Source organism: Condylura cristata, unplaced genomic scaffold (assembly GCF_000260355.1).
Source record: "Condylura cristata isolate star-nosed mole 26May11 unplaced genomic scaffold, ConCri1.0 scaffold00019, whole genome shotgun sequence".
In the NCBI taxonomy this organism is placed as follows: Eukaryota; Metazoa; Chordata; class Mammalia; order Eulipotyphla; family Talpidae; genus Condylura; species Condylura cristata.
Genome location: NW_004567120.1, coordinates 4,631,449 through 4,651,727, shown reverse-complemented (window position 1 = coordinate 4,651,727; position 20,279 = coordinate 4,631,449).

Sequence of the window (20,279 nt, the reverse complement as noted above, 5' to 3'; positions counted from 1 at the left end):
TGAATTGGTGGTGGGAAGCCCACGGGGACTACAACTCAGATGGAAAATTGTACAAAATGAAGAATGATGTAAAAAATTAATTAATTAAAAAGATACTTTTTTGTTTCTGTATTAAAAATAATTTCATTTACAGTAAAATACAATTTATAATTAATGAATAGATCAAATTTGCAAGTCCAAATTTATTTAAATAAATCTGAATTTAATTTTCTGAACTAGTTAGATCTTATTATACTGCTTTAAGTAAATAAAAGTATTTATATTTCTAGCATAATACTCAGCATCCAGTTTGAGTCATCCAATGCTCCAACTTACATATATGTATATACATAATATAGAATACATATATTAATACTAATAAGAATTATTCAAAAGTGCAAAATGCTCCTCAGCTGATATATGTGCATGCTTGGGAATTCATGGGAACATCCACAACCATGGATTAGAACATGAAGAGAAAAAAGAAAACTGTATGCTACACATCATTAAGAAATACTTTGACATAATTAGGAAATACTTTGTGAATCTATTACACTTATTATGTCTGAGAGAAAGTCTGTGATAAGTTAATTTATCTTTTTAGTTATCTAAGTATCTCAGCTGCCTAAATATTCATCACATTCCAAGGCAGTATCCATCTGCAGCATCAGTGCAATATACAAATCTTCATGGCATTTGGATACTTTTTCACTTGATTTAAGGACATGAAATACATGATGTGGAGGAGAGTTTCCTGGGGCCTTAATAGTGTTAGTTGTAAGAGTGGATGCTATGCCAGAGCTGCACACTGAAGCCTGCGTGATATTATGGTTTATGTATTCTTTTAAAAAATTAGTTTTGTTGGGTGGGCTATACAGTATGTTCCAAAGCAATGGTCACAGTGTTAAGGGTAGTATAGATAAGCAAGATGGGGGATAAATAATTACATGATACAAAAATATTATGAATCACAGAACAACAAGAAAGAAAAGCTGGGAATTATTTCCTAGTATCTTTAGGTCCCTGGATTAATTTTGGTGTCCTTAATCAAAATGTGGAACAGAAAATGTGGAACAGAAAATGTGGAACAGGTTTAAGTGAAGAAGGCAATGTCAATATTGGATATGTTGAAGAAGAAATGACACTTTGATACTGTTACAGAGTAGCCCAGAGTGGACTGGGCCGCCTGTCTGTGGGGCCTCACCCGCGCACTCACAACTCAGTTACACTGCATGTACACACAAAAGCGTCAATAACGAGTTTATTTACAAAAGGGGAAAGGAATAAGAAACAACTCAAGGAAAGAGAGCGGGATACAAAGTAATTGCAATACCTTACAGCTAGGCTGACTGAACACACCAAGTCACGCTGTCGGGAAAGCTGCTTCCTGAGCGAGAGAGCGAGAGCTGCAATCACCCCCTTTTTATCCCCCAAATGTTCCAGAATTCCTTCCTGCTAGCTCCGCCCTTGGGTCCTCGCAGTTCTCTCCCTGGTACTGCTGGGAGTTGTAGTTTCCAATCACTGGAGTAGGATGTAGGGTCCAGAAAGCTGGAGTAGGGGGTGGAGTAGGGGAGTCCACAAAATTCTGCAGAGTTCCTTCAGGACATCCTTCCCCTTAACAATATGAAAGTAGAAATAGCCAATATACTATTGGAACTGCAGTATGATGTTTATAAGTTCTAGACTTTGATAAAATAAACAGCTACCAAGGGTTGGTAATTATAATAGATACCATAATAATTGATACCTTTGGTAGGGATTTCCCCAATGTATTACTTAGAGGAATAACAAGAATTGTACACTTAACAAAATATTAATGTAGCAATACACCATGGGAATCTGTTGTGCAGAAAATCTCTGAATATGAATATATACCTTACCAAGTTTTAGCTCTAAGAAACTGGGCAATTCAGTTGGTCTCTCTAAATCTCTGATTCTTCATCAGAAAAGTGAAGGAGTCAATATGTATTTGTTAGCTTAGGTTCCTTTTGCTTGAAAGTAACAGAACACCCTGACTCAAACAGGTTAAACAATATGATATATTTTATTTCACACAAGAGATCCAGAGATAGATAGGGTGGTTCTAGGCTAGTTCATTTAGTGGCCTGGAAAAACCATGAATGACTAAGGTTGTTGCTAAGGATTTTCTTAAAGTATCCTTCCTATCAAGCGAGAGTGCCAGCCACTGCAACGTGAGTTTGAGCCCATCCTGGGAGCCAGCCCACATAATACAGCAGACTTCTCCTGTCCCTCCTACTGCTCCCCTCAACAGCGTATTACCGTAGGTCTGCTTCTTCTGCTCTCCACTCTGTCTCTGGTGAATCCTTTCTCACACACACACCTCTCCACAACTCTGGCCTGGACCCCAGTTCTTGAATGCATAAATAAATAAATAACTTTTTTTTTTAAGAAAAAAATGGCAGTACTCGTTAGCACTAGAATATATATATATATGCGTGTGCACCAAAAATACTTTGTCATTGACATAACTGTTTCCCCTCATTTACTGCTTCTTTAGATAAACTTTGCATAACATCAGTGTGTGTAATTGATTAGAAAAAAAAGTGTTTACCGGCCCTCCCTGGTGTCGCAACAGGTAGCAGCACTACTACAAGCTAGCGGCAGCTGCCTCAGTGCGCATTCCACTCCTGGTCCCTAGATGACCCACATGATGCGGCAGACCTCTCCTGACCCCCTCCCCCCACTGCTGCTCCCCCCACAGTGTACTTTGCCGATCTGCCTGCTCTGCTCCCCACTCTGTCTCTGGTGAATCCTCTCATCGCCCCTGCACCTCTGGCTTGTACCCGAGTTTTGTATGAATAAATAAACCTTTAAAAAAGAAAAAATGTGTTGTGCACTAGAGCAAAAAAGCCATGAAATAAGGTTTAATTATGTTCAGATCTTATGAGTGTGTGCTGTGGCAGCTCATATAGTTCAGGATGAACAAACTAGTCCTTCATAGCAGAAGGTGGGCAAAAAATGTTCCAAGGAATATGCTCTGGGTATATAGTAAAATACATGTGTTTTTTCTCTGTGTCATTGCATTAAACAAGCATCAAAGAAGGAAGAAAGAAGGAAAATCCACAATTCCACTCCTAGGTATCTACCCAAAGGACACAAAAGCATTAATTCAAAATGACACCTGCATCCCTAGGTTTATTGCTGCACTATTTTCAATAGGGAATATGTGTAATCAGTCTAAATGTCCAAAAATAGATGACTGAATGAAGGAAACATACATATAGCCAATGGAATATTACTAAGAAATGAAAAAGAATAACCGCATGCCACTTGTGGCAACATAGATGGAACTGAAAGGGATCATGCTTAGTGGAATAAGCCAGAAAGAAAAAGAAAAATACCATATGGTTCTACTCATCAGGAGTGCAAAGGATCAGGATTTTCTTTTTTTTAAAAAAAGCAATTGTAATAAAGTAAAAACTAAAATAAACAACTATAAACAAGAGACATTCTGCAGCAGGTAGTGGGGAGAGGGGAATAGGATCAAAACAGGGCGGGGAAGAGCACACGGGACTATGGTGATTGTGATTGCCCATGGTTGAAGTGGTGGTGGGAAGTCTATGGGGGTTGAAGCTGAGATAAAAAAAAAGCATATATTAGATAAAAATGAATACTGCTGTAAAAAAATTAAAAAAATAAAATCCACAAATTTTCTGTGTTGACTGATTTAAATAAGAACAAAAATACAAAAAGCAGGAATCTTGCAACTTCACACTAAAATCACATCGAATATTCATCCCATCCAGTTTCTGAATTAACAAAACTGAATGCAGAGAATTGCTTACATCATCATATGTTTATGGGTTTGTGTAGATGAAAATATATATAATAAATATGATAATGATATTTATATGTAGGTATATATCATTATTATATATAATATATGTACATGATGATGATATGTGTGTTTGTATATATATATATATACATACATATGTATGTACACACGCATACATAGAGCTATGCCTTCTTTCTATACTCAGCAGATATAGTCTCTCTTGCACAGTAGTGAAAAATTTTACTCTAGCTCCAGAAACATCTGATCAACAGGAAGTTGCAAATACTAGAACTAGAAATAAAAGTTGTACTTGAGAGAAGTCTATTGCAATATCATTATTATTACATTGGTTATAAGAAAAGAGTAAAAGCTTTTATAAAAAACTGTCCATATGGCTGCTCCAGAACAACTGTTATATCTAAGTCAAACTGCTTGACTGGAATGTATCCTACTCAATAAGTAGGAAATAAATGTTCTTATTTCCAATAGGTTTTAGGTTACTAGAAGGTGTTTGCTGTTAAGCCATTTACTTTTGTGCTACCCTATATTCTAGAAAAGTGAAAAGTGATTCTGGATGAGTCCACTTTGTTAAAACAGATACCACGGTTCATAACCTCATCATACTGTGTTAGTGGAATTGATTTTTAGAATAACCAGAATAGGCCCTCCCTGGTGGCGCAGCGGGATAAAGCACAGCACTAAGAAGCTAAAGCCACTTCCGCATGAGTTCGATCCCCGCCTGCCCCAGAGGTGACCATAGGGCGTGGCAGACCTCTCCTGACCCGCCTGCTGCTCCCCTCAGCAGCAGTGTACTTAGTCTACTGCCTGTTCTGCTCCCTGCTCTGTGTGTGGTGAATCCTCTCACCATCCCTGTACCTCAGTTCTGTATCCATAAATAAATAAAATCTTTTAAAAAAAAGAATAACCAGAAATAACCATAATAAACTTACTGTGTAGCAAATGTTCAAAACAGTTTTTTTTTTCTTTTCTAGGTCAATTATACTGACTGAGATTTATTTTATTCTATTATTAATAGTTATTTAATTGTTTAGAGTAAACAATAATTTAAAGCCTTAAAATAATCTAAATTTAAAGAGTGAGTTAGAAAATTAAAGCCAAGGAAATTCTTTGAAAGCCAAAATGTATATATTTGCTATATATATTTCCTGTTCTCTTTCCACCAACAATAAATGTATGTTTAGAATAAATGACCCTTTTGCGGAACTGATGCAGACATAGTCTTCCTGAAGAGGGAAAATCCTTTTTTGCTAGTCTAGAACATTTCAGGGGCCTTCTAAACCAACTAACATCAAAACAAAATCCACCTAGAAAAACTCAGAAAACCTAGGTTCCTCTGCTAGAGGGGATCTTGGCAGAGGACACAGGGGAAGAAGACCTAATAAATCTGTTTTTCCAATCTGGGGAAATAAAGGTTTTAAACATGTCTGCTTTAATGCAGAATAATTTAATGCTTATTATAAACTCTAAGAAACCGAAAACTACTCTCAGATCAATTACATGAATTTGGAGGACTTTGGGGAATATATGCCCTTCCCACTCTATTACTTAAGAGGAGAAAGAAGCAAAAAATGACCTTATCAATAACATAAAGCTCAGGCACACCATGAAACTGAGGTGAAAAATACTTCCAATATGCCTAATGCACTGACCTGTACTTGTCTTTTAAATAGGCTTCTGTGGAACAGGTGCATTTGAAATTAGTAATTTTGCACAGCTTGCATCATTGACACAGATGCCCTAGTAAGAACAATCAAATGTATTCTCAGTGGGTGAATTTCTTTCTTTCTCCCTTCTTCTGTGAAACATCTGTGGATGATCCTTCTAAAAAAAAGTAGGCTAACTTATTTCACAAACATTAGATGAAAGTTCTCTGTACCATATTATATATGCTCAGATGCAATGTTTTATTTACTTGTAAAACATCCCGCATGGTAATTGATTGATGTATAATTACTTGGGAGTAGGAAATAATAAGTCCAGCAAAGTAATCTCAGAACACAGGAGTTATCACAATAGGACCAATGCCTGGTCAAACCAGAATAGCATCTGGATTAACCCAAAGGTATATGATTGCTGTCATTGCTGGTCTATTGTACTTAATGCTCTTTCCAAGAAAGGATGCTGAAGCCATTAATTACAGCTTTTAAGAATTTAATACTCCTTTCCTTCATTCACAGCATTTCCCCTACTACTGCCATTATCTACATAATTCTTTATCATCACCATTCCTTCATCTCCAGAGCAAGGCCTACATCATCCAGGAAATCTTCCCAGATTGCTTCAGCCCACATTGTTCTCTTCTTTGAGCAAACATAGTATGGATATTCTGTGCTGATATTTGATTTTTAACATAATTTCATGCCTTGTAGTATTGGATTATATGTATTCATAAGTTATTTAGTAGCTATTACTACATATTTAGCTTGTCTCTTCACATCCTATGCTAGCTACCTTGAGTTCCACTGCACCTAATCCAAGACTATATCTGCTAAGTGCACTTTGCATACCTGTGTTAAAATGGATGTGGATTAAACCTCATGTTGTGGGATGTCAGAGTTAAAGGTATTTAATTGTTTACAATCTAGCATTTTAACTTAATAACTTATGAAAACTTTTCAACTTCTTCTCAGCAATGACATGAGCACAGAGGCCATTTTTTAATTATTAAAGATTACTTACCATACCCTTATCTACATGATTTCAGGTGTGTTTCAATAGAGGTTTTAACACCAGAAAGTTTGGAAAACATATCTCTGCATATAAACTAGAATTTAATGTAATGGGAATATATACAGCGATATATTATGGTGATTATGAACCATAAAAAGAAATATGTTCATTGATAATTTATCTTTTACTTATTTTCTCCTAGAAATTTAGGAAAATAATATATGGGTTTATGCAATTCAAACATGTGTTCATCATTTGGAACTTAATTTTAACTAATACATTTAGCTCCACTTCTCCCCTGCTTATCAGTTGTAAAATGTGTAATAGTTGGTTTAAAATGGAAATGATCTATCTAAATTTTTATAAGGGTGCATAAAACAAGCTAGTAAGCCACCCATACAATTTTTATTAAACATAGGCCATAAGACTTTGTGCTGATCTTAGTAGGGCACAATATCATAGGATAAGGCTTTTCATAACTTTTCAAAAGTATGCTCCTTTAGAGCAGCTCTGAGGCAGATATAATTTAGTGAGCTCAATTCTATATCAAACAGTGTGGAATGAGTTCATGCAATATAAAAATTGGAAACCTACCATGAAGGTGAAGAATAAATTATCAAGACACACTGCTTTAACTGTGTTTGGAAATAGTTAATTTAGAAAAACTTGCCTTGAAATGATGGAAGAGAATGTGGGGATAACATAAAATACCTGATGGAGATTTTTCCCTTTTTTATTCTTTTTGTATCCACAAAGGGGAATGACTTTTATATACTTATCTCTATTTTATTTTTAAAGGTTTATTTATTTATTTATGCATACAAGAACTGAGGTCTAGGCTAGAGGTACGGGAATTGGGTTGTGAGAGGATTCACCAGAGACAGAGTGGGGAGCAGAACAGATGGATCTACTGAAATATACTGCTGAAGTGAAAGGTCTCCTGTGCATGGGGTTTAGCTTTCTGACGGGGGATCAAACTCATGCTGCAGTGGCTGGCGATAGCGTGACAGCACTGAGACTTTAACCACTGTGCCGCTAGGAAGGCCCTCATCTCTACTTTAAAATCTAAGGATTTGGAGAGGAACCTTTATGTTCATATTCTTTATATTCCCAACTATGCAAAATATTTTAAAGTATTCTGAATGTCCACACTGTTTTCTCTAGATTATAGTTTATTGCTGAAAGTAGACCATGCTATTATCTAACTGAAAACATCCATGGAAAAAAGGGCAATGATACATTTTGCCCATCTTAATTTTGTACATTAATTAGAAAAAAATATATATTTTATTTAAATCAATAAATATTATGGACATAATAAAGCAGGGTAGTGTTTTGTTTTTTTGATGCAACATAATCTTTAAATAAATATGTGATATATTTTGACTTCAAATATTATACTTAAAGGGATACTTATGGGGGCCCTCCCTGATGACAAAACAGGCTAAAGCACAGAACTATGAAGCTAGAAGCAGCAGCCTCAGCATAAGTTTGATTCTGGCCAGGGGGGTGACCCGCAGGGCATGGCATAATTATCCTGTCTCGCCCGCTGTTCCCCTCAGCAGTGTTCTTCGTCGATCTGCCTGTTCTGCTCCCCACTCTATCACTGGAGAGTCTTCTCATCCTCTCTGAACCTCTGGCCTATACCCCAGTTCTGTATGCATAAATAGGTAAACCTTTAAAAAAAATAAAGGGAGGGAGATGTATGTTTCATTCTCTTGGACCAAAGAAAACTCTATGAAATTAAATATTAATATCCAAAATATCAGATAATTTTAGAAAATAAATAATGAAAATAAATACATGATTAGAAAGTACAGATCACTCTCTTCTTACACTGGAAATAATATATCCATCATCTTGGTATCAAGCAGATTCAATAAATTATATGACTATAATCCTTTGACATTCAAACATCCTAACATCTAGTACCAAAATGTGAGAAAAATAGAATTGGAAAGTAAAATTATTTAAGACATATGTTTTTAAATCCTTAAGTCTTTGGGGCTAGTAAACATCTGCTGCTTAAGGTAGATATAAATAATACAATATGGAGAAAAATTATAATTTTCTGAATACTAAGCAGATAACAATTTATTATTTTAAGTAAATAAAGTTACATACAGATCTTAGAATCCAAACACACCAAAACAAGTTGTGCTTAATAATGCAGAAGTAAATATGCAAATATAAAAATTAGTAGAAGTGTATTAAAACTATTAGAAATGAATAACAGAGACCTAGCTCTGAGTAAATATCATAGAAAATTGTACAAAAAATAACTACTTGGAAAATGACATACAAATGAGTTTTAAAAAGTGTAACGACCATATTGAAAATCCAAAGAATGTGAAAAACCTAGTTTATTGAATGCATATGTCAGTGAACAGAAATGAAGCTTAGGTTAGTTAAATTCAAGTTCAGCACTGGTAAAACATGCCTATATGCTTCTGTGAAATTATATACGAACAGAAAATGAAAGTAACCAATAGTAGCCAATTTACAAATGTGGCAATTTACAATTAATTAGGTGAATTTATCTGCAGATGATCAAGCAATTATTGCTAAATCAGAATACTAGCTATATATCTATTGAATATGATTTCAAAGAGACAAAACATGAAATTTTGACACATGCAAAGATGAATTAAACAGATACAAGAGAATTATACTTATAAGTGAAAACAAAATTTTTGGAGCTGAAAATATTTATTATAAATATTATACAAATATTGTACTTATACTTTTCTAGTTTGTTAAAATTCCCAAGGCCTCTTTTAACCTGTCACATTTTAACCTGTCACATCACAAAAACCCTGTGAGATGGACAGGGTTGGAATTATTATTCTTGAACATAACTTATATCCAAAAATTAAAAAATGGATAAATTAGGATTATATTTATAAATTAAAATATAATTATATCATAAAGCATAATGTAAGTAAAATATTTGGAAATAGATGGTACATTAAAAAATAACATTTCAGGCCCTCCCTGGTGGCACAGCGGGTTAAAGCACAGCACTAAGAAGCTGAAGCCACTTCAGCGTGAGTTTGATCCCCGCCTGCCCCGGAGGTGACCACATGGCGTGGCAGACCTCTCCTGACCCGCCCGCTGCTCCCCTCAGCAGTGTACTTCGTCGATCTGCCTGTTCTGCTCCCTGCTCTCTCTCTGGTGAATCCTCTCACCCTCCGCATCTCTGGCCTGTACCCCAGTTCTGTACGAATAAATAAATCTTTAAAAAAAAATAACATTTCAAAAGACTATATTAGAAAGAGCACAATAAAATGATGCCAAATTATTACATCATAATGTTAATGGAATAATTATTTGTGTGACCTTCGAGAAGCTACTTATTTTACAGAACTTTAACTGTCTAACTTACAAAATGGAGATAATTATTAATATATCTGGACAAGTGTCTGAAATCTAATAGAGGCTCAATAAAAGATAGTTATAATTAGATTATTATTATTCATTATTCACCTGAAAAAAGCCATCATTAAAACTCACCTCCTCTGTGAGTCCTTTTCTCACACATCTTTCTTCCAAAATTACTTTATGTCTTTCCCTTAACATGCTACTATTTCTTTCATTATCAGGCTTATAATTGCCTTGCATTCATCAGTTTTCTTCACTAAGATTGACCTCTTGAGCTCTGGAATTTATTGTAGTTAATTTATGACTCCAGCATATAGAACAGTGTTTTGAAAATGTTAGGTGTTCAATAAGCATTCACTAAAATAAAATATAATATATATATACATATACATATATGTATATATACATATATATATATATTGTTTACAGATGCACTTTGATTTTATACCAGCTGTTTATCTTTTCCTTCATTGTCCTTGCTTTTGGTGATATACATATATATGTATATGTGCATATATATACATTGCTTTACAGATGCACTTTAATTTGAGTAATACCAGCTGTTTATTTTTTCCTTGCTTTTGGTGAGGTGTCTTTAAAGATGTTACTGAGTGGTAGGCTAGGTCATGTAGTGTTTTGCCTATATTTTCTTTTATATATTTTATGGTTTCATGTCTTATGTCTAATTCTTTAATCCATTTTGAGTTGATTTTTATGCAGTATGAGGTAGCAATCTCTTTACATTCTTTTGCATGTAGCTCTCCAGTTTACCCAGCACCATTTATTAAACAAACTCTTTGTTCCATTTTATACTCTTTACTCCTTTGTCAAAGATTAGTTGTTCATAAGCCTGTGGGTTAATTTCTGGGCTTTCTATTTGATTCTGTTGGTTGTGTGTCTGTTTTTGTTTTCATACCATGCAGTTTTAATTATTGTGGCTTTGTAGTATAGTTTGAAAACTGGGAGTATGATATCTCCATTCCCCTTATTTTTAGTCAGGAGAGCTTTGGCTATTAGAGCTTTCTTGAGGTTCCATATGAATTTTGTCAGTATTTCTTTTATTTCTTTGAAGAACACCATTGAAAATTTTACTGGGATAGCATGGAATCTTAAATTGTTCTTGGTCGGATGAACATTTTTATAATATTAATTCTTTCAATCAATGATCCAGGGGATGTCTTTCCACTTCTTTGTGTCTTCTATTTCTTTTAGCCACGTTTTATAATTTTCTTTGTAGAGGACATTAGCCAAAACACAGAGAAAAATTTTGCACACAATACTAATGATAAGGCACTTATCACAAAAATCTCTAGAAAGCTAATGAAGTGCAACAAAAAGTAGACAACCCAGTCAAAAAATGGGCAGAAGGGCTAAAACAACACTTTGCCAAAGAAGAAATCCAAGTGGCCAACAGGCATATGAAAAAATGTTCAACACTTGTAATCAGTGAAATGCAAATAAACACCACAATGAGATACCACTTTACACCAATGAGGATGGCATAAATTAAAAAACAAACTAGCAACAATAAATGTTAACAAGAATTTGAAGAAAAAGGAACTCACCTGTACTGCTGTTGGGAATACAAACTGGTATAACCACTGGAAAGCTGTGGACGTTGCTCAACCTACTAAAAATGGAGCTTCCATATAATACAGCAATTCCACTCCTAGGAATCTACCTCAAGGACACAAAAACATTAATGCAAAAGGACACCTTTGGGCCCTCCCTGGTGGTGCAGCAGGTTAAAGCACAGCACTAAGAAGCTAAAGCCACTTCCGCATGAGTTTGATTCCCCGCCTGCCCTGAAGGAGATCCACATGGCGTGGCAGACCTCTCCTGACCCGCCCGCTGCTCCCCTCAGCAGTGTACTTTGTCGATCTGCCTGTTCTGCTCCTTGCTCTGCTCTGTCTCTGGTGAAGCCTCTCACCCTCCGCATCTCTGGCCTGTACTCCAGTTCTTTATGAATAAATTTTAAAAAATAAATAAAATAAATAAAAAAGGACACCTTTACCCCTACATGTATTGCAGCACAATTTGCAATGAGTAAGCTATTGAAGCTACCCAGATGCCCCAAAACAGATGATTGGATCAATAAGATATGGTATATTTATACAATGGAATATTACTCGGCAATCAAAAAGGATAAGCTCATGCCCTTCACAGCAACATGGGTGGATTGATCTGGAAGGGATTATTCTCAGTGAAATAAGCCAGAAAGATAAAGAAAAAAAAATGAAGTCTCACATATAGGAGGAATGTAGAGAAAACAAAGAATCAGGGGGGAAAAAGCAATTATAACAAAATCAAAATCAATAGGCAACTATAGATCAGAGACATTCTGTAGGGGAGGAGAGAAGAGGATCAGAACAAGAGTAGGAAGATCAAAAGGGACTATGGTGATGGTGCACAGAAGAATTGGTGGAATTTCACAGGAAAATCAGTCATACATTATACAAAAATGAAGGATGATGCAATGAATATTTTTTTTAATTTAAAAAAAAGGAAATATAATGACCATTTTCAACAACTTCAAGAATATATTTGCATCTTTGGGATTCTGGCCTGTATTATATTATAAAATTCTATGAGTAAATAAAACAGAATACATTGATATTAAATGTTTCTCCATACACATAAAGCTGTAGGGAATTTTAACTGCTCAGTATTCAAATCTCTAAATAATTTCATGCTGAGAAATGTTTGTAGCTGTAATTAAAGAGACAAAGAAGAAACTATAAACAAAAGATCCTTGCATTTTTAACATTGCCACATCACCAAGTTACAGAATTATATATATGGAGATAAACTTCATGGAATTACATTAATATAATGCCTAACTCATATCCAGGATTCAATAAATATTTATGAAAAAGGAAGGAGGAAGAAAAACAGAAGTGTAGAAGAGGAGAAGGGAGAACAACAAGGAAAGGTGGAAAAGAGTTTAATCTCTTTCTGGTCTGGGATGGTTTCCACTGGGCTCCTCTTAAAGGGATTTTGAGAGAAAGTAAATAAATTTGTAAATATGAGAAGTAAAGATGGGTATTATTCTAACTATCATTTCATTAAAAAGGCAGTTTTGAATTGAAGATTAAATGAAAACATTAATTAATTAAATGTAGTGACGGAGAAGATGCAATTTTTTTTAAGACTTATTTATTTATGCATACAGAACTGGGGTACAGGCTAGAGGTGCAGGGGTGGTGAGAGGATTCACCAGAGACCAAGTGGGGAGCAGAAAAGGCATATCGAGGAATTACACAGCTGAGGGGAGCAGCAGGCAGGTCAGGAGAGGTCTGTCACACCATGTGGATCACCTCCAGGGCAGGCAGGGATCTAACTCATGCTAAAGTGGCTGTAGCTTCTTAGTGCTGTGCTTTAACCCTCTGTGCCACCAGGGAGGGCCTGGAAAAGATGCAAGTTTAGAATGGTTACAATGATGGTTTCGCTCATAGCAGGAGCATAAAAGATCAGGGGAAAAAAGGGAATTGTATGAAGTAAAAATGAAAATCAATGAACAATATAAACCAGAAACATTCTCCTGGGGTGGAGGGGGGAATAGGATCAAAACTGAGGTGGGCAGAGGACTATAGTGATGGCACATGTTTGAATTGGTGGTGAGAAGTCCACAATGATTACAAATAAGATGAAAAAAAACCTACAAAATGAAGAATGATGTAAAAGAATAAAAATACTTTAAAAAAGTTGGCATATCACATAGTTCAATTGTGAAAGGAAATACTTAGACTTTTAGAAACTCTTTAAATAAATCTTGAAAAAATACATCATTGAGTACTTCATATTCTCTTTGCTGTGAATTTTATACTATGATTATTTAATTCATATTTATAGTTTTCTTTCATACCTTCAGAGGAAGTGTTCTGTGCCAAGTGAGCAAGGAACCTTAATGAAGACCCCTAGTGTAGATGTCTTTTGAACCCCACATTAGCTTAACATTTGTATTTACATACTATTCTGGGCATTCCAGGTCACACAAAGAGCAGACAGCTGAGAATGTCTATAACGTGGAAACTGCATTCTAATAGTATGTAAGAGTTCAGGTGATAGTTAAAAATATTCTTCAATGGTCAGTAAAAATTAATTTAAGTAACTTTTGTGTATGGGGAGCTCATCTTTTGTTATGAATCAGTGAACTCTAATTAGGTACTTCTCTCTATAATTCCGTAAATGTCAAAACAGGAGAAAATAGTTGAATGGCCTAGATCCTTATACTGACTTCACAATTCCTCTATATATCTACACAAAATAATTATTAATAAAACAGTAAATAAATTAAAGCAAAATAAAATAATTTTAAAAGCCACCTTATGGCTTCTTTAATGCTTTCTGAGACCTATCTTGGTTGTTTCTCTGTGAGACACTACAGTGTGCTAAGTACTCTGTGACAGAGTGGGAGGTAGTCTGGTTTTTAGGAAGAAAATTGTTGAGATTCCTAATTCTTAGAGTGCTTTCATATCCCCTTACTGCTCTAATGGGTTTGGATCCTTCATTTGCTTTGATATGTAAATGGAGATATTGCTTTCTCCCAGGGGAACCTGGAGATCTGCCAAAGCACATAAGGGTAAGATATCCTTCAGGATAGAAGCTGAGCTGCCTAGAACAGGAAAAAAAAATCAAGCAAACATAAAAAGTTTGTGTTTGGCCTTCACAATAAAATATCTTTGTTAATAGTTTTTACTTCCAATATAAATGTTTATATATTTGCTCAGCTTAGTCAATTTAGTTAGCCAAAATAGTTAGAAAACAAGAGTTGAGTTGTTTTTTCTGGAGATGTTTTACTAAATTTATAATCTGCCTTTGAAGATGCTATTGATGCTTCCTTTGATAAACTTCATAAAAATGTCATACTTGGAAGAAGGGACATAGATTTAGGTACTATTTCAATAAAAAGAACAACCACTATAATGATAAAAATAACTATAAGGGGAGAGAATATTTTCCAGTTTAGATGTCATGCACATAAAATTGGAAGGAAAACGGCGATTGAAAATTTAAGTTGATTCTCATCCTTTAATCATATTTACCTTTTATCTTTTGACTTTCTTTGTGATTCTTCCTGCTCATATTAAGTTCATACAGCAAGAGTAAATAATTAAGTATTTCACATGATTGTTATTTCCTCTGAAATGTAAACCTTATTTCATTGTTGATCCCGGAGTATTTAATTTGTAATTTCTATTACATTTTAAACTACAGTGTTAGTGCTAAACTTCCATATGACATAGGACAATATATTAAAAATCCTTGTTAATTGTGTAATCAAGGCATACTTATCAACCTAAACAGTCTGAAAATAGGTAATAGTTGATTAATCTATAAAGACTTTCCTTTGGTAAAGTATACCAAATATAATATTAAGATACATTTTTTATTTCATTTAGAATAAAATAATCAATATTTTTTTCTTTAAGGAAAAATAGTGGTTTTAATTGGCAATATCATAACTGAACTTGACGATGTCTACTTATGAAATAGAAAGGTTATTTACTAATCTCCCTCTCGTTTCTTTCCCTGTTTCTTTTTATACTTTTCTTCCTGCTTCATTCATCCCTTCCCTTTTTGGCTTCATTTTTTCCCCACTACCTTTATTTGTTTACTCTGTATGCATATTTACTATGTACATCTATGTTATTCTTTCCTTCCTTAGCTTGTCTTTCTCTTTAAAACTTGCAAATTTTAATCGTTGTCCCTGTTATTTTATTTACAAATAATTTTCATTGTCTAAAAAAATTCCTCAAATTATAACATACTCAAAGACTTATTAAAATTATAAAGTGTATGCATAATCTTATGAAGCAACAAAGATAAGAATAGTAGTGTCTGCCCTCCCAATCCTTAATTTTTATGCTGATATATAGGGAACCCTATTGTATTGGGGAAATCTTTATATTAAAAGTATTTTCTATTGAAAAGGCTCTCTTCACTTGATTGTAGTTTGATGAGTCCTGGACAAATTAAATTTTGCTGATAATACTTGAAAAAAATTCTCTTTATGGGCTATCACAGGCATACTATTATATTCAGAAAAAATACTGCAGAAATTATTTCACTGTTCTATAATTCTTAAATGAAACTATGCTTAAAAAAGGCTACAAGCAAGAAAATGCACTTCAAATTCTTTAAAATTCCCTCCAAAATAATTTGTGTATGATTACATTTTGTTATTAAAATTATGGTTTATATCCATTCATGGAGTACATTTTAATATTTTATAGGAAACTAGTAATGCAGTCTCTGCTCTTGGAAATCTTCTGCCAAACTGGTCTGGCTTTGGACATTATAAGAAAAATAAAGCTAACAGAAAAATGCCAAGGCCAGAATAATCTAAAGAAAAATTCATTAGATCATAATTATTATGACTATTTTTACCTCTTTTCCCATCTTCCATTCATAAAGGTCCAGTTTCAATTTCACCAAAAAAAAAAAAATCACTTTCGTAAAGTGATTGGGAAGAGTTATGCTAGTTTATTTTGTAAAAAAAAAAAAGATTCAGACATAAAAGTAACAGTTATTTAAAAGGACAAATTGAACTAAGACTGTATAAACACTAGGAAATTATGGCAATTCTCTCTAAGTGTAATTGGCACCTCAAAAGACATGGAAATTTGGACTTAGTGGCTATTTTCAGGCAATAATTATTGTCATTTATTATTTTTAATATCAAGTAAATCCCCTCAGAAGATTACTGGAGGTCACGATATTTTGGGGGGGAAATGCTCTAAGAATGTTAAGAAGTAATTTAACCAATTATATTACAAATAATATATATTTGAGTCATCCACGTATTGATTTTTCAAGGAAAATAATGACTTGTTTTGTACTTATTTTTTCCCAATTAACTTTCTTACTGGAAATGGAAAAAAATTAAAGTCAGTACATTAATACAATTAGGTATTTTTTAAAGGCACTTTATCAAAATGGAACCTCAGAGGTTGAAAAAGTAAGGTTACATTTTCAACATCAACAAAATAAACTATCCAAATACATACAACAAAATTTTTAAAAAGTGAATGGGCAAAACCAAGCCTTTCACCTGTCAGTTTAATTAAATACTGCTATTTTTTAAATATCAAAACATTCAACTTGAGCCTAGTTACTGGTCCTGGGATTGTGGTGAAAATTAAATAAAAATGAGGGAAGCACACCCATGATAAAAACAGTTGCTGTAATACTGAAAATGAATAGTGAAGGAAACCTCAATACCAAAAGTCTATCGTATTTGTGATGCAGCTACTAAAAGTGAAGGTTTTTGTTGTTGTTGTTGTTGTTGTTTTTACAAATTACTCCCTTAGTACTCTAAATTCCTCTGAAAATGTATAATATTCAATACCTCATTTGCACTCTGTTTCACACATACTGGGATTTAACAAAAGTTTTTTCTTTAGACTTCCAGATTTTGCACATAGGATTCATATTGTTGTGAGATTGTGTTCACTACATTGATTTCCAATCTTTTCAGTAAATTTTCAGAGATTCCTTTTCCAAGTTCTCTGCGGCATGCCCTTCTTCTTTCGTAGCATGAGTTAAGGGTTGCATACAAAATATTCATTTATTCCACAAATTCCTTTAACAAATATTTTTGAGTGACAACTATTATTAGGATTTGAAGCATCATTATGTATTTATTCAAAGCATTACGCAAGTGTTTCTGGATCTTGAGGAAGTGGTCTGAATTACTAATCCCACTATTTTGACATTATCTTTGGAAGCTATACAACAATTAGCCAACTCCTTGGACTCAGCTTTACTATCTACATAACAGTCTCTGAAGTGGTTGAACAAGAACTGTGCTTTTGAAAAGTAGATAGCCTTATATTAATAGGTTGCAGAATTAATTTAGTAGGACATGACTTTTTTTAAATTTACTATAATAGAATGGAAAATAACGGCACATGCTTTAAAACTATAAAAATGTTTACAATCTTAACTTTTTACCTATATACACCTGACTATATTCTACAGTGGGTAGGTATATGTGTATTGTGTGGTGAGTAATGTGTAAGATATATTTTCTTATTGAGAGTTATAAAATGGTATATGAAAAATATGAACTGAGAGAATAAGGTTTGTTCAATATCCTATTTGATATTTCATCCAAATGGAACTTCTGAAAGTACTCTGCTTTCAGAATTTATTTGGTTTAAGTTATAACATCATTATATATCACAGGTAATTAAAAAACATTGACAACAGAAGAATTCATCTTTAGCTGACTTAATCTTAACCTTTTGTTTTATAATAGGGAGAACTTTGAGGAATGGAATTAAGTCTGACTAAATTGATGAAGGAAAAGGAAAATTATGTATTTTTTAGAGAGACTCAGTCAAAGTATCACAAGGGCATAGTGATGGGAAAAACATGGGAAGTAATAGCTGAGAGGGCTAGAGTAGCAGAATGCACATCAGACTGAAAACTGATCTGGTACTTTTCTAATATGATTCACTATCAGTGATCCAGATAATAATAATTATTAACATTCATTAACTATTAAATCTATTCTAAGCACCATTCTAAGTACTTTATATAAGCATTGTTTTATTCCTCACAATGATAAACAGAAGTATATTTTTAAATATTTATAAAATTAAGTACCATAGTTTTACATTCTTGTTTATAAGTGTCTAGGATTTACTCTCAGGTGTGGTTACCACAGTTCTCCCACTACTAAAGCACCCATTATTCTCCACAATAATCCATTGTCCTCTCCCCATATCATGTTATCACTTCTCCTCTCCACGCCCCCCTCTTGGATGGCTCAGACATAATTGAAGAATACAATTGTTGATTTTAAAATTTGTTGTCATAGTCTGACCCTTTGTTTGATTTTTCTATTTTCCTCATGTAATTTTGACACTATCTAGTATTTTTCTTTCTCCTGCTGACTATTTTGCTTAAATAATCCCTTCCAGCTCCACCCATGTGGTTATGAATGACAAGAGTTTATATTTTTTGGATAACAGTAGTATTGCATTATGATACATAACATATCTTTCTTATCCATTCATCTGTATTTGGCTATGTAGATGATTCCCATCACATTAGTTATTGTGAATAGTGCTGCAACCAACACGAGAGTACATAAGTTTCCCCTCAACTTATTTTTTTGGTAGATATTTAGATATTAAGAGTGCAATTGCTGGATGATATAGCAGATCTCTATTTGTAATCTATTATAAAATATCTATACTGTTTTCCATAGGTCTGCTCCTGTCTACATCCACACCAACAATCTGAGAGGATTCCCTTTCCAACACTTGTTGGTTTTGGTCTTTTCAATATAGACCATTCCCTTAGGTATGAGGTGGTCCCTCGCTGTGGTTTTGTCATTTGCTGGAAAATAAGTGATTATAAATATCTCACCACTTGTCTTTGGTCTTTTTGTATGTCTTTTTGGAGAGGTATGGTCTTCTGGACATATTTTGATTGTTTTTTTTTTAGTTGTATGTGCTAATTGTACATCTTTGATATTATTCTATTGTGTGATTATGTTTTGCAAGTCTCTACAGTCTCTACTCTATTTTAGTTATGGTATCTTTCAGTATGCAGAACTTTTTAGTTTGATGCAGTCCTAATTGTTTAAATTCTCTTTTGTTTTCCTTGTTGCTGTAGATGAATGCACAAAGACATCTCCGATGCCAATATCATAGAGTTTTGCCTACATTTTCTTCTATGTATTTCATGGTCTCAGGTCATACATTCAAGTATGTTATTCAGTTATTGTAAGGTTCAAGGCAGCCAGTACAAGGATGGGGCAGAAACCTTGAATTTGGGGCTGTTACAGTTTGCATTCTGGAAGCCTCTTAAGTTCTGGGAACTGCCTGTATTCTGGGAATCAACTCTGCCTGGCTGACATACTGATGAACGTTGCTTCTCTAAAAAAAAAGCAAAACAGCTGCCATGCCTTATAAAAGCTTACTCCTGTTCCCAGCAGGTGTGACTTATCTGACCCCCCATGGGGTTAACCTAGCCTGGGAACACAATAAAATTACTGCCTGTCAGAAACTTTGCCTGGATCTCCATCTCTTAACTGCACCAAAACTTTCAGTTATATTTTTGTGGTATTAAATGATGGTCTATTCTCATTTTTCTACATGTGGCTGTTCAGTTTCCCAACACCATTTATTGAAGAGGTTATTCTTGCTGCTCCATTATATATTACTTATTCATTGTATATTAACTGTTCATATGGGTGTGGGTTTAAGTTTGTGTTCTCAAGTCTATTCCATTTCTTTGTCAGTTTTAGTTCCAGTACCAAGTTTATACACACACACACACACACACACACACACACACACACACACACACATATATATAATACACCTGCAAATGTGATTACTTTTACTTTCACAATTTTGATTTTTTTTTTAAATCTTCTCTTCCCTAATTTCTCTAGCTAGGGTTTTTTTTT